Below are 16,706 nucleotides of genomic sequence, written 5' to 3'. Positions count from 1 at the left end.
TGAGACTCTCTTTTACAAAGCCGAGGGTGATACCATAATGAAAGGGATTATTTTGATAGGAATTAATCAGTAATAAATATCTTTCCATATCTTCAGATATCTTCATAATTGTGAGCATCTTGGTGTCCTCAGCTGGGCCAATGTGTCTCTTTTCTCCCTGTGTCTTTATTCTAGCCATTATTCTTTCCTGTTATCTGCTCTTCTCCCTTCTTCTCTGTGACACAGTATATACTTCTTCCAAAAAACTATTCTAACTTCGTGATTCAATCTGGCCAATCCCTTCATCAGCGCCATTTCAGTATTTTTGCACAGGTTGTACTTATTCAGATATCAATGGGTAATTTCTCTAGCACGTTTGTTCTTTCCTTCAAGACACAAGTACTTGTTGAACTCAGTTCTATGCCAGACACTCTGCTCAGTGCTGGAGAAACAAAGAAACACAGCACAGATGTACCATTCTTGAGTTTCAGGACAAAGGCAAAACCATAAGTAGGTGATCCCAGTGTCATGTGATGAGTGCTAGAAAAAAAAGAGGCTTGGTTCACAGCAGAGCAGTACTCCTGGTTAAGGAGAGAATGGTCAGAAAAGCCTTCAGGGAACACACAAAGGGGCACTGCTGAACTTTAAAGTTCAGGTAAGCTCAGCCCTTGAAGATGGTAGGTAAGAGCAGACATTGCTGGGTAAGAAAGCAGCCTAGACTCTAAGGCAAGACTTATGTTAAGTGAGCATGGATAATTTGTAGAACTACAAGTCATTCTGGGTGACATGACAGGGTAATAGAAAATGTGTTAATGAGTGGCAAAAATCCCAGTTAAGGAGGGAGTCAAGAATGAGATTATTTTTAAATTAAATACAACAACAACAACAAACAACAACAGTTAGCATTCCAAAAGGTTAGGAATTTATTTTAAATGGTATGTGAACCATTTCATTTATTCAAAGTTGTCATTGTGTCTAATCTGTGTTTTAGAACATTATTGTGGCTACAAAGAGGAGAATGGATTGATGCAGGCAAGGCCTTGGCCAGAAAGACAGTTTTTCAGGTCAAAAAGATGGGGCTTAAACTAAGGTTGTAAAAGAAATTAGAAGGAAATAGTTGGATTTAAGACTTGTAAGGATGCAGAATAAATTGAATATTTTTGTCAATTTGGATGTAGATTCTGAAGGACAGATTCAAAATGTTTCATGAGTCTTCTGTTTGATCCACAGGGTTGACAACCAGGTGTTGACTGAGATTAGAATATTAAGAAAGAAGCTATATTGGCATTAAAGGAAGGAAGAGAAAAAAAAAACACTGCTTTTGGGTTTAAACTTTAAACTTATTGAGTTGGAAGTGTCTGTAGAATAATGAAGAATAAATAATCAGTAGTGGACAAATATGTCTCTGGAAAGGAGAAGATTAATCTGGGGCAGAGAAATCGGTATTAAAAAATTCAGAATATAAATGGTGAAACACTTGAGATGGATATATCACCTGAGGAAAACTTGTAGTGGTACAAAAAAAAAAAAAAAAAAAAGAAAGTTCAAGTGCAGAACTCTAGCGCTCTAAGGACAAACTGACAAGAGTCTATGAAAGAGGCTAAAACACAACAAACAAGAGTACTAGAGAAAGAACAGTGGAATATGATATTCAGGGAGCAGAAGAGAGGGTTCAGAAAGGAAGAGTGATTGAGAGAGTCAAATGTCAAAAGCATAAAAGAAACCTAAGAAGTGAAAAGCATCCCGCGGTTTTAGAATCCATGAGATTCCCTTTACAATAGCAATTTTAGTGAAGATGAAGGAATAGAAAAGAGTTTTCATGTTGAGTTACAAATGAGAGAGTTGGAAGTAAAGAAATTGCTTGTAGAGAACTCTTAGCTTTCTTGTATAGAAGGAAAAGAATGTGAACAAATGGCAGTGGTCTCCCTCAACCTTGGGTAGCCTGCCCTTCTGTTGCCTTGTTGGGTGGGTGGGGCCAGAAGAGGGTGTTTGTGACCTGAGTGGACTCACAGACTACTTGTCTCTGACACAAAAGTTGGGAAAATGGCAGTTCTTCAATCCTTAGTTAGTAATAGTACCTACCACAAAGAGTAGTGGTAAATAATGCATTTAATTACTAAATGTCAATTTATAACCTTATCACATTCATTGTTATTTAATACCTGTACAAACTGGCATGATCATAGAGATAGTAGGTACCGACTTGATTGACTTTTTTCTTGCCTCCCTAAGGGAATATAAGAGACTTTAATAATTTATTCAATAAGTCTTTTCACAGCTTCTCCCGTGTGCTAAGGTTGATAGTGGATGATTTTTGCTTCATGTTATTGATGAGGCTTCGAAAGCTTAATCTCTTCTAGAATCACACAGATAGTAGATGACAGACCTGAGGATTACACATAGGTCTCTCTGACAGCAAAGCTTCATAAAATATTGGGAATATTCCCAATATTATATGACAACAAAGCTTCATATAATATTGGGAATAGAGTAATGTCTCTTCTTTTAGGAATGACACACTATGTCACTAAAAGAAGTGTCACTATGTGTCACTTCTAAAAGAAGAGACAACTATTATTCCACTCCCAATGTTATATGAATTCAGTTTGTAATAATGATGGAATAGTATTAATATAATGTATTAGTTGGGCAGGGGCTCTGACATCAGGGAAGCCTGCATAATCTTGACTCCAAACAACAGCTGGTTTCAGTCCCTCATGTTTAAAGGTGGGATGATAGTAGTAACTTTTAAATGTATTTAGTGTAAAGATTTAAAAAGCTAATCTGGATACAATTCTTTACAAGGTCCATCACAAGGTGAAAACTCTAAACCCGTCACTCGTAGTGACAGTGGTAATAGTAGCAATAATATTACTTGTAGTTATATTTTGTGACATTCTTGATTTACCGAGGAAATAACTATCCACCCAAGAAAACTATACTGTGTTGCCAAATTTGGGTGATAGAGTCGGTCAACCGGTAAATTCAGCCACAGATAGAATTTGACATGTAACTTCTTCTGTTAATTGAGTGAAATTGCTCGAGATAGTTGACATTTTTTCTCACAAATATTCAGATCATCATTCACCTAATTTCTTTCCTTTACCTGAACCTTTGTTTTTTTCCCCTCAAGCCTTATTTCAAATTTATTGCTTATATCAGAAGTTGAATTGGAAAGAACATATATAAAATACCACTCTATTTTTTTCTGCCATTTTTAATGTATTGACCCTGTATTTGTGGTCTCAAGTGACAAAGCTATTTATTTTTTCCTAAGTGTTTAATATTCATTTCATTTCTCACATGTTTAATCCTCTTCAGTCAGTTCTATTAAAAAGGGATTAAACTTTACTAAACACAAGAACAAATATTTTAAAAGTTGTTTTCATTTTCATTAAAAGTATAAGCTTTCTAGAATAACTTAGAGTTTAAGAAACAAAAATGTGAAGGGAATAGGGGAAATTATCTAAATTGTGCCATTGAAATCATATTTATAATGATTGCCAGCCACAGCCACATCCACAAATAACATGGGGAGGAAAGAAAGCTCAGATGGTTTGTGAAGGGGAGGGAGTAAGGAATATATTTACACATTTTCCATATAACTGCTTTAGCTAGAATTATTTTTTTTTAATTTTTTTAATGTTTATTTATTTTTGAAACAGAGAGAGACAGAGCATGAACAGGGGAGGGGCAGAGAGAGAGGGAGACACAGAATCTGAAACAGGCTCCAGGCTCTGAGCGGTCAGCACAGAGCCCGACGCGGGACTCGAACTCACGGACCGCGAGATCATGACCTGAGCCGAAGTCCGACGCTTAACCGACCGAGCCACCCAGGCGCCCCTAGAATTACTTTTTAATATTTGCTGCAAGCTGAAAAGGTGGGATATCTAACACGAAGATGAACACATTATCACCTTCTTCCATCCGGAAGCTAACCTAGCACCAGTACCCGTCTTCCTTATTTGTTTACTAAACAATCTCTTTCTTCATCTTTCAAATTGGTATGCTCTCTGGCTAGCTAAAATAGCTGTTGAATAAATACATTAAGATATTTGACTGGTAGGTGCCTGGTACAGGAGGCGTCCTCCTCACCACAATTTAATCTTTTGAAATTATTTGCCTAAAAGATTCTGAAACAAAATTATAATAATCTTGAACCCTCTGAGATGTTGATATCTACGTAGAGACACTTATTAGTCAGTCCTGATATTTTTAAATGCCACCAATGAAACTTGAATGTGAAGCAAAGAGACCAGTTATGATAGGGTTTGGCCACCTGAGGAGATGTTTCAGACTTCTCATTTGATCTCATTAGGCTTTACACTGAAATATTGCAGATGTATACTAGATTTGTCACAAGTTAAATTTCTTTTTGGTGTCCATTTTTATAGTCCATCACTCTCCCAGGCACAAAGACTAGGAGTGGATTTTCTACAACCAAAGCATTCAGTCACATGGAGCTCAACAATCCTAGTCAACATACTTGGTTTCCAAGAAATAGAAAAACAAAACGTTTTCAGTTTTACATTTTTATGTCTCTTATGGATCAGAAGTACTTAAAACTGAATGAAAGTGAAAAATAAACTGTGGCCTTTCCCCTGGAGAGTCCACAAGTCAGCTATTCCCTGGCTTAAAGTTTTGGCCGTCATCCCTCAGGGCCTACTGCCTTCTCTGGGTCTATTTCCACAGCTTTACAGAATTCATGGTGTTTCACAGGAATTTCTCCCACTGCTTCTTTTGAAGGCTGCCTAAAATTGAAATGTTATTTTCTTTCAAATACTCCTTTTATTATCATTGGATGTTACGCTTACTTATTTAGAAATCATATGTCCTAAGTGTATTTACTAGTGGATAAAAAGACACCTCCATCTATAGCTAATATAAATACTCCACAATTGGTTAATTACAGAAAAACACCTGGAGGTCCTGCTGCTTCTAATTGTCACTGTCCCATGGTAGGTGATAGTCATATACAAAAATAGGAAGTGGCCATCACTTTGAATGAGACTAACCATGGAGTCCTAAAGTAAAAACATTCATTAGCCATCTGTTCAAGGTGAGCTATGGCCAAATCCTTTCTGGTATGAATAAAGTTCATATGCTTACTTCAATTATTATTCTTCAAAACTGGCTGTTGTTACAAAAGACATGAAAATATGAGCTGAGTGGATCTCATCTCAGAAATGTCTAATTTTATTAAATTTTTAAATTATTTTTATCAATTTGAAAATTCAAGAGAAATCAAAATTTAGAGAGTGAAAGAAATAATGAAAATCAACTTTTTAGGTATGAGTAATTATTTGTTTTTCCTATTGTTTCCATTGAAAAGATGGCTGTGACATTAAAGGACTTAAAAACATACTTGTTCAAATCCAAACTAGGAAATAAAATTGTTGGTCAAATATATTCATTAAAGAATTTCAGACTGATATTAAAGTATAATCTACCTACCACAAAAAGAAAAAAAGAAGAGGCAAATTAGCACCTCTTTGTGCTATATGACAATTCTACTTTTAAAATCCCACACACCAAATAGCCAGTCAGTTGATTTACGGACTTAAAGGAACTTCAAGGTCAGAGAAAGTCTCCAATCTATTGTCTGCTATTATAAACATTAATTGAATCACTAAAATGGCTCTTTCCTGTGTGAGGAAGTATATTTTTAATGTCATAAAAAATGGAAATCACAATTTATACAGTAATCATGAATGGAATATTTTTAAATAGATATTTATTATAGAGGTAATGGATTTTTAAAAGTGCATGTTAGGTAAAACCAAATAATGTACGTTTCAAAAATAAATTCTAAGAAATGCAATATTCCCAAACTATTAACTGTTAGGAGCAAGATTTCACGCTATACAAGCCAGAAACTGCCACTTTTCATTTAATGTAAGACACCATTGAAGGTAAGATGTATTATTATTTTATCTACCTCTAAGAGATTTTAAAATATGCTTCCAATTGAACTTTAGGCAATGCTTTCATTTCACTTAATTTTTTCATACTTATTGAAGGTATTTTTGCATTTATTAGAGACTTTTAAAATCATATTGTTTATAAACATACAAAAGCAATATAAACATTAAATATATGGGCCTACAAGGTAGTAGTACAAATATATCCCAGTTTCAGAAATTTTAAAATGTGAAAAAAATACATCTTAAAACAATGAAAAAGTACATATTATTTATTATTACACAGGTTAGTCAGAGTAGAACATTATTAATTACATATAAAAATAAATATGTGAAATGACTTTTTATTTAAATATAGAAAATATTCCATATATAAAAATTTGTCAATCTAGATAATACACAATTAACAAGAAGGTGTGTTCTTGGTCATTTAGATATGTGTTATCTAGATGCACCTGTAAAACTTGGTCCACCACATTCCTGCAAGATGTACTTAGCACTCACAATGAATAAATGCTATTTAAATGGAAACTGCTTTAACTTATCAGAACCTAGATTACTTCATAGTTTTTCTATTTCATTTGCTGAAAACACCTTGTAAAAAATCTTTGCTAGTAATGGGTAAAAGCGTTCATGCCAGTGTGCAGAGTATCTCTATGATTTTGGATGAAAAGTATTTAATAGAGAAGTTAAATAAAAACTGCAAAAGCAAGTTAAAGAGCTATAAGCAGTTCGTAGGCCTTAAGTTTTCCATAATCACCATATCTCCCACTGTATTAATTTGTCTTCTCTCTCTAAGGCGGAGAAAAGAAATATATATTTATATATATATGTACATATACATATATATATACATACACACATATATGTATACACATATATATGTATATATACACATATAGACAATATATACAAAGAAATATGTGTACATATACATATATACACACATATATACTTATATGTGTGTATATATATATACACATACACACACACATATATATATACACATATATACATATATATATATATATTTGAAAACTATGGCCAGTTATGTTGCTTGGCAACAGACACCATGCTTTTGGGTGGACTTGAGCCTTTCGCTTCTACAAACTGTTAAAATTAAATGTTTCTTGAGAGTGAGGTGTTATATTTGTTCTCTTTTCTTTTTGGCTAACATTATTCATGTGAAATAAATGCCCTCTTTAGTTCCAAATTTTAGTTCACCGAGAATTAGTTATTATCATTCCTCTACCTAGAAGAAAAAGCCATGTATAATATTTGAGCCTCTGCAAAAGCTTCATACATTATGCCTTCATAAATTAAAGCATATAATCATGAGAGACAGGGATCCTGGGAACAGAATGTGTGTGGCAGAGACATTGGTTTTAATAAGACTTTGAAATTGTCAAAATTTTAGCATCAGGTGGAAGCCTGCAGAGTCAAGAGACAAGATGGGGTGTCTGCAATTGGAAACTCCTGTGTTGAGATGTGAGAAAAGATGAATGAGACAGGCTTATGAAAGAAAGATCTCTAATGGAAAAGAGACTCTAGGAAACAAAATGGATACACATGAAAACCGTGAGAAGGGCAAGACCTCAGCAAAAGATCTGAGACAAAAAGAAAATACATAAACATGATCTGGGAAACCCTGAAAGGAAACAGACATTACCAGAAAATGAGGGCGGTTTTCTCTCCCCCACCTCTTTCATGTGAGGGGTGACAGCTAATGTTATTTCTCAAGGACAGTGATAAAAAACAAAATTGCAGAGGGAGCTGCATCCTGCAGAGAGCAGAAGAGTTTTACTAACAGTCCTCTGTGTGTAAGCACTACATAAACAGGAAAAAAATAGCATTGCCGGTCCTCATGGCTTTAGACAAAGTGCAAAACTTGAAGGCCACACAGAGAAAACAGGCGAAAGCATACAAAAGACTAACAAGGCATCTAGATCCACAGTGGCATCTCGAAAATGTATACATATGAGAAGACGCTGCATTTAGTGGCACTGGCTGTGAGGTAAGTCTTTGTCAGACCTCTAAAGGAAGTCGTCAGAGATCAGTAGAGATGTGATCAGCTGCACCAGGGAACTTAAGCAAATTCCTATATATGTTTCTAGAGGAAGCACTTAGCTCCCTCCTGTACTCTAAAGAAAATAGTGCTGTCAAGTATCTTTCCTGATGCTCTGATGTAAGTTGACTCAAGGTAGCACAGGTATATGAGCCCCAGAGCTTCAGTTCGGCATGCAGAACAGAAGGGAGTAGGCACGCGACAGTGGTGACAAAAGTGATGAATGAGTATTTTATGGCATCATGAGAACTGCTTTTTAGTACAAAAATACAAAAATGATGTAAAGCGTAATCGTTTCTTTTTCTCCCCACATTTTATCTTTCTCTTTCTGGTCTCTTTTCTTTTCTTCTTTCACTTTTTTTTGGATCTCTACTCCTCATCTTAGTTCCCCAGGATATAATCATTGATAATCATTGAAAATCAAACATTTTTTCTAATTCTGTAATGACTTTTAAAGTGTTCTTTTCCTTGAAATGAGTTTAAAGTGGAACTCTATTGTGGTGAGTGACATCAGAGATTTTTTTAGGTCTGTAGTAAATCTCTTGATAGAAGTAGATTATATCAGGGATGCCTGGGTAGCTCAGTCTGTTAAGCAGCCAATTCTTGGTTTCAGCTCAGGTCATGATGTCATGGTTTGTGAGTTTGAGCCCCACGTCACGCAGCCCAGAGCCTGCTTGGGATTATCTCTTTCTCTCTCTCTCTCTGGCCCTCCCCTGCTCACGCTGTCCTTTTTTCAAAATAAACAAATAAACTTAAAAAAAAAAAAGTAGATTAGATCAAGGACACTGTGTGTGTGTGTGTGTGTGTGTGTGTGTGTATGTGTGTGTGTGTGCACGTGCCCGCTGGTGTGATGTTACTTGCAAACATTTTAAAGTATAACAGAATTTTTATAAGAAATGATTGGATTGAAAGTATAGACATCAAATGGATTTCATATTTACAACACTGTGTTGAGGTATTCTAGTGGTGTGAACCTATAAATTATGATCACATGTCTGAATTTAATGTGCTTCAATTTCAAGAGAAAATTTCATCACATATGGTGGAATGATTAGGCACACTTCTGGCATGTGTGTAAGATGATTCCCAGAGAACCCTATCTGCGTGTAGATTTTGGAAAGACAAGCCAGTGGGGCCGAATTAACATTTGTTATTACGATTGCTGGATTATTGGTTAGCTTTTCCTTGTCTCTTGAAGAAGCTTTGCACTAATAGAAAACCACAGGCCATTGACTAAACAAATGCTTCAGGCAGGAAGCCAGAAAAGGAAGAGAGAGTACTTATTCCGATCCAAAATTTAGGTATGAGGTCTTATTTCAACAATTTTTTTTTCCAAAACTTTTAGTCTATTCCTCAACATTTGATTAATTTGAAGGGTACTTTGACAGTGTCATAAAAAGCCTACATGTCTACAAAGAACACAGATTAGAGGCATTGTTTCAATTGAAATGGAGAGAGTTTGAAAATGTTCACTGTCTGGGGAAGCCTGGGTGGCTCAGTCAGTTAAGCGTCGGACTATTGGTTTCGGCTCAGGTCATGATCTCGTGTTTCATGAGTTCAAGCCCTACATTGGGCTCCAAGCTGACAGTGTGGAGCCTGCTTGGGATTCACTCTCTCCCTCTCTCTCTGCCCCTCGCCGCTCACTCTCTCTGTCTCCCTCAAAATGAATAAATAACCTTAAAAAGCTTTAAATGTACACTGTCCACAATCTTTCCGTATCCTTTCCTTATAGAAAGTAGGTAGTGCAGGTAAGGTTTACCGTATTTTTTTTGCAATGCTGTGAAAACCACAAGTGATGTTCACTAGGATCAGAAAAGTCCCTGGAATATCATATGAAAGTATTACAGACACACAGACAAGCATATACGATCTCATTTACACTTGTTAATTTCATTAAATTACAATTTGTATCATACTATTAACCCTGCTACGTAAAATGAATGCACAGGAACAGGATTTGAAAAAAGAAAAAAACAAACAAACTAAAATTGTAGAAAAGGAATAAAGGTAGAAATTGCAATTATAAGGATTAAATTTCTTTGGATATATCACTGTTTCAATCCTAGAAAGGTAAAGAAAATATAGCAGGTGAAACTCTCCAGATTACTAAGAAATTTAGTTTTTTGGGCTATGTTTTAGATAGGTTAATATAGATTTTCAAAGATCTCATTTCCCCCAAGAACCTCCAAGAGAAAGGTCAACATAATTATCTCAATTTTCATCTCCAGACACTGGGGTGAAGCCGTCAAAAGCCTACTTTTTCTGTGGTTCGTCCACATATTGCTCCTCTGTGCTACACAAGAAATTAATATGGGCTGTCAATATACTTGGACCCAAACAGTAAAGGGCTGTCAAAAAGTCTACCGTGTTGTCAAATTTGTTAGGGAACTCTGGGGCCTGCCTAGGTGCAAAAGGACAAGCCTTTAATTTATTGACTTTTAAAAACCTTACTGTCAGTACCTTTGTGGGGAGTCACCAGTCTTAGGGCAGTGATTGTGGGTCCCTGTGAAACACTGGTCTCACCTGTTCAGTTAATACTCTCTTCATTTCCAGGGAATGCATGTGCTGTGTTACTAAGGAAATGCTCCTTATGTTTTCTTGCATTCCTATTTGGCTTTTGCCTGCTGCTCTTATCTGTGTGTAGACTGTGCTTCACGTATACCTGCATCAAGAGATACCGTTGGTTTTCTTTGAACTGGCGTGAACGGCAAAATTTAGGTAGCATTAAGCATTTTAACCTCACCCTTCTTTCTGAGCACTTTAATTCTCTGAGATCGGTTTACACTCTGTTTGTGTCAAGTATAAATCACTGTAGTACCTGGTATGACTTTATAAATATAGTGGGAACTCAAGGAAAGGTTGGATCTGTTCTTTAGCTCTTTTAATAGTGCTGTCAGCACACAATAGCTCAACGGAGGAAAGAGAGAGAAGTAGAGATGCAAATACTACTCTGATGTAGATACCATTTAATATCTCACAAAGATCACTTACCACAAAGCACGGTAGCACCAAGACTGAAACGCATGTCTTTAAGCTCAATGTTGTTTATGCGGCACTAGCCAATTTAATAGTTTTCCTAGGGCTGTACTTGGTTCTTAGGGCTGCCATAACAAAGTAACACAAACTAGCTGATTCAAAACAACAGAAACATATTCTCTCATGGTGAACATCCTTCTTTGTTTCTTACAGCTTCTGGTGGACCCAAGCATTCCTTGGTTTCTGGCAGCATCACTCCAATATCTGCCTCCAACTTCATCTGGATTTTTTTTTCTTCATGTCTTTGTATCATCTTCTTATAAGGACACCAATCATGTTGAATTAAGGGCTCCCCTTATCCAGTACGACCTCATCTCAACTAACCACATCTGCAATAATTCTAAAGAAATAGAGTTCTAGGGTTAGGACTTCAACATATATTTTTGAGCACACAATTCAGCTCATCACACCTTCTAAAATATTGAAACCTGCAATTATATTTGTAACATTAAGCACATATGTGTGAAAGAGAGTGTAAACCTAGTGGCCCAGAGAAGCATGTGTGCATATTGTAGCAAAGAAATTGTCTTATGATAAACTTTGTTGCAATGTATCTGGCATCTACTGGACTGAATTCTTTATTGCCTGTAAACAAATGACCCAACAAGGTAATGGGATTTCTAGTAAATATCCTCATGGGCCGGTCTAGCTTGATTTCTGTTTTGTCTTGTTTTTGCTAACATATTCTGCTAATATTAATGTAAGCATCATAATTCAGAATTATCAGGGAGACAAAATTAAGTGTTCATTTGTTATTCTGTGTAAAACTACACTTGTTTGTCCTTTCTTGGAATTCTGTAAAGGACAAAGAATCCTGTCTGGTTCCAGTCATTTTTTTGGTGGTTTGTTCCCTAAGACTTAATACCAGTCATATGCATACTTAAATGTTTGGGAATGCAATGGATAATATTCTGTTTATACGGTACATAGCTTATAATTTCTACTGGCCAAAAAAACTTTATTGCTACATTACTTAATGTCTGTGTTGTCAAAGAATCCACCTGCACCCACATGTTTTTCCTTTTTCACACAATATAATAAAATCCAACTCATTCATTAAAAAGGGAAGGGGGAGGTGATTTTTTTCTCTCAGAGTAGCATATTCACACATAGGCATATGAACATATGAATTCTGACAGAACTGCTTAAAATTACTTAAAATGATCCATTCATTCATTAAACAGATACTTAATGAAATTTACTATGTGCCAGACACTCTTCTAGATGTTTTGATAGATCAGTGAACAAAACAGACAAGAATTCTCACCCTAGAGATTTATATTCTAGTGAAGAAAGGATAAAAGCTTATATTAATCTATGAACACACACACACACACACACACACACACACACACACACACACACATATATAATTAAAGAGAGCAAAATCAGTTTAAACTAAAAAATATTTTATGTTGATCATCTACTAAATAATAAAGAATATTCAAAAACTTGGATTAGGAAATTCCCTTCATATTTGAAAACTCTGAGTATAACTTATATTTTTTATGGTTTCCAGTGAAATATGAAGTCAATATTTCATAAATATTTAACAATGAATAAAATTACTCCAGAAATCCAATGACTTACATTTAGCTGATATTTCTCTCCCTCTCTCTCTCTCTCTCTCTATATATATATTTTTTTTTTTGCATGGTTGCAATTGTAGTGGCTATAAGATTGTGATTTTTAATTATTTTGCTTAAAATATTTCATAAACTGTTGCTTCATGTTTTTCATAGTCTTAATACTCATCATATTCATAGTTGCTCAATTGATCACATAACTGTGACTTAATATGTCCTTTTTTTCAGTTCATTTATTTATTTTGACAGAGCATGAGAGGAGCAGGGAGAGAGGGAGAGAGAATCTGAGGCAGGCTCTCCACCAGTCAGCACAGAGCCCGATGTGGGGCTCGAACCCATAAACCCTGAGATCATGACCTAACCTGAAATCAAGAGTCCCATGCCCAACCAACTGAGCCACCCAGGTGTCCCTAATATGTCCTTTTTTATATTTAGATTTTTAAAAACCATTTCTGTCATTATAAAAGAATGTTAAAAGAGCCTTTTACATGAATTATTTTAATTTCTTCTTTTGATTTTTTTCCCCTTAGGACAAGATAAGCGATTTCTCTGAATAAGGGTTGAAATGTTTTATAGTTCTCACAACTTATTGATAAATTGCTGTTGAAAAAAGTTACTTTATAATCTTCAACATTATGACTTTTATCTGTCACAGCACCTGTCAATCAATCAGCACACACTTCTAGCCGTGTGACATGTCTGATGGCCACTTTTTTCATTAGCGGAATTAATGCATTCACATTGTAAATGGTTGAGTGGAGTTTGGCCAGATGATAGCTTCTGTTTTGTATTTCCTCTCAGTAAAATACCTGCTGCAATTTTATTCTTTAAAAATATTTGCTAAAAAAATATATTTGCTATTATAATTGTGTGTAATAATAATGAGTATTTTCTTACCGGAAGGAATTCCTTCATAAGTAGCTAAACATTAAGCTATGGTTTTGCCCATTTATGTTGTGGCAAATATAAACACAGGTCATAACAAATGAGGAGCCAGGTTGAGGGTTATGGGTACAGTGGGCAAAATTTACACTGCAGAATTAGCTAGGGATTAAAGTTGTCTGTGTCTTCACATTTCTTTTCCAACTTGCTTTTAGTATTGCTTAAGATCACTCACTAACCAGTCACCAGAAGTAACCCCTAGATACAAAATGTAAAATGAAGCAGAGGGTTCTGAAAGAAAGGCAGAAGAAAGGACTTCCTCCTTTCACACATTGGAAAACAAAGCATGTTTCGTAAATCATAAGATAGCAACGTCTTTACAAGGCAAACATGGTCATGGTAGACACTATATTTTAGTGTTTTATGAGTATATAAAAAGTGAATTAATGAGAACATAAAAAAAATCTTTTGCTTTCAAAAATGAAGTGATAACATTTAAAATGCAGCAAATAAAATCTAGAATTCTGTCCAGTCTGAGAAGGTAAATTTTTCTTTGGAATGATATAGGGCAATGAACTTGATTCACATTGTAAGTAAAATTATTTCTACTGCATTTGCAGGTGGATGACATATAGAAACAAGAGGAATCTTGTCTTATTTGTTAAACGATGGATTTCTAAGAAAAATTGCAAAACATTTGCCGAAGACATTACTAAATGCTAAACTGACACGAGATTGATTTGTTCTTTGACCCGTCTATTAACTAGGAATCCTAAAATACAGATACCCATTTTCAGAAGACAAAAAAAATTACCTTTAAGGTCATTACTTTTTTTGTTGTTCTTTTTCTTCTTTATCAATGTTATTATTTACAGCTCCAAAGCCTTAGGTCTCTGAGTTTCTATTTTTCTTCCCATGTCAATGATTTGTGGTATTAGTGCAGATCATTGATTCTGCACTGCTGAGCTATCCAGCTTATGGCAGACAAAGGGGTTGGGGGTGTGTCTTTAAAATGCCCTTTACTTTCAAAATTCACATTGGAGAAATGACACCTCTGGTTTTATAACTGTGCAGCTTGCACTGTGTTGCATAAAATGTTCTCCCAAGTGGACAAGGTCACTTGCTTTTGGGAATAATTCTCATTCTTTGTGTTCAACACGGGTTGAAAATATTATTGCCTCTCTTTGCAGTCTGGGTCTTGAAACTATATTAGGCAATAGAATATTTTGTGTTTTTAAGTGAAAACTTATCTTACGTATTTCCTGATGAAATAAATATATGCTGGGAACTTACCAATAGGTGCTTCATCATTTAAGCATTGTGATGCTAATGATGTTAATATCATAAGTAACCAAACTTGCTGCAAGATAATTTTTGCTGCTGCATAACCTACCATGTTTTCAAGAAATGGTTCTATAATTTTAAAAATCTGCAGACTCAGGCTTTATATCTGAAAGAAGTAGGAAGTGAAAGACAAAGTGATAAATGTGTTAATTCAGTCAACAGAGAGATCACTATCTTATTTATACAAGACTGACAAAGATAACCCTACACTATTCCCTATAAATTTATAGAATCATAGCATTTCGCAACTGCAATTGTCTCTTTCTGGAAGGGTCTTTCACTCTCTCCACTTTTCCTGGCAACCTTCTACCTATTTTCTCAGACCTCCTTTTTTTTTTTTTTTTTTTTTTCTTCCCCTTTAGGATTAAGTTTGTTCCCCTACTGGGAGTCCCCACATCAAACACATCTTCCTTGCAGTTCATTTCTCCTCCATTAACTCTGTGAAGCGGTAGGTCATGTCTGTCCTGTTCATCACAATATCTTCAGCACCTGCCACTGTGGTTTGATTTGGTTCTGAACACATGCCCTGGATTTAGACTGCTGGTTTTAAATCCTAGCTCAGCCACTTAGCAATCTTGTGACCTTGGCCAAGAGGCTTAACCAGTCTCTGCCTTAGTTTTCATCTTTAAATTGAGGTTAAAAATAGTACCTACTTCATGGAGTTGTTGTGAAGAATAAATTATTTAATACCTTGCATAATGTTTAGAACAGAACTTGTCTGGAACACTATAAAACTATAGCAAAAGGTAACTATTGATATTGCTATTATCATTCTGTGAATACTCAGTAACTGAACATTGAATTTATATGTAATAAGCATCTTATATGCAGGTGACATTGTTCTATTGATATAAATAAAATATTTTAATAAACAGTTGGACAAAACCAACCATCCTTTTATTAAATGCTTTACATTTAATTACTTAGCAAGTTAATTCATTAATTAGGGTGATGGTCTGAAACTCTGTTATCTTCAAAACTTCACCACTGAATTGTAGCATCCAAAATCTGATATATTTATTAAGAGTTTTTTTGTGGTATTAACGTTCACTTTATTTTTTTAATTTCTAATTTTAAATTTAATTTTTATTTTAATATAATTATTATTTTTAACATAACTTAAAATAAATTAAAAATATTCTGTTCATAGTTACAGGTGTAGAATTTTGGAGCCCCAATCACTCATTTCTCTCTATGTTGGAGAGAACACTACATTTTGAGGGGAAATATTGGCCATGCCCAGAAATATTTCTTTTATCTACTTTTTATAGAGATCTGGATTCCAGGTTAGTCTTCACAATGTACGCAGTATACCTTTGCATCTACTTCTTACTCAGTTGGTTTTCAAATCACTTGCAATTATTCTGGAATTTGTCAATGAGTGTAATCTCAAACTCTCTAATGTCTAATAGTTCTCAAAAGTGCAAGAGTGAGAACTAACAATCATGGAATACAACAGAAGGATGAATAGTTCAAAATCAATTTTTGTAGGTAACCTAATTTTATTCTTGAAATAAACTAATTCATTAGGAATTTCCACACCATTTTCAATAGCCTGGACCTTTAGCATTTACGTGATTAGCGTACATTGAAAATTGCATAATGAGGGGCGCCTGGGTGGCGCAGTCGGTTAAGCGTCCGACTTCAGCCAGGTCACGATCTCGCGGTCCGTGAGTTCGAGCCCCGCGTCAGGCTCTGGGCTGATGGCTCGGAGCCTGGAGCCTGTTTCCGATTCTGTGTCTCCCTCTCTCTCTGCCCCTCCCCCGTTCATGCTCTGTCTCTCTCTGTCCCAAAAATAAATAAAAAATGTTGAAAAAAAAATTAAAAAAAAAAAAAAAAAAAAAAAGAAAATTGCATAATGACTTCACAAAATATATTACTATGTCTATTAGA

Source organism: Panthera pardus, unplaced genomic scaffold (genome assembly GCF_024362965.1).
Source record: "Panthera pardus isolate Hobbes unplaced genomic scaffold, ASM2436296v1 HiC_scaffold_17, whole genome shotgun sequence".
Taxonomy (NCBI): domain Eukaryota; kingdom Metazoa; phylum Chordata; class Mammalia; order Carnivora; family Felidae; genus Panthera; species Panthera pardus.
The sequence above is the reverse complement of the archived record's forward strand: the minus strand, read 5'-3'. Positions refer to the sequence as shown.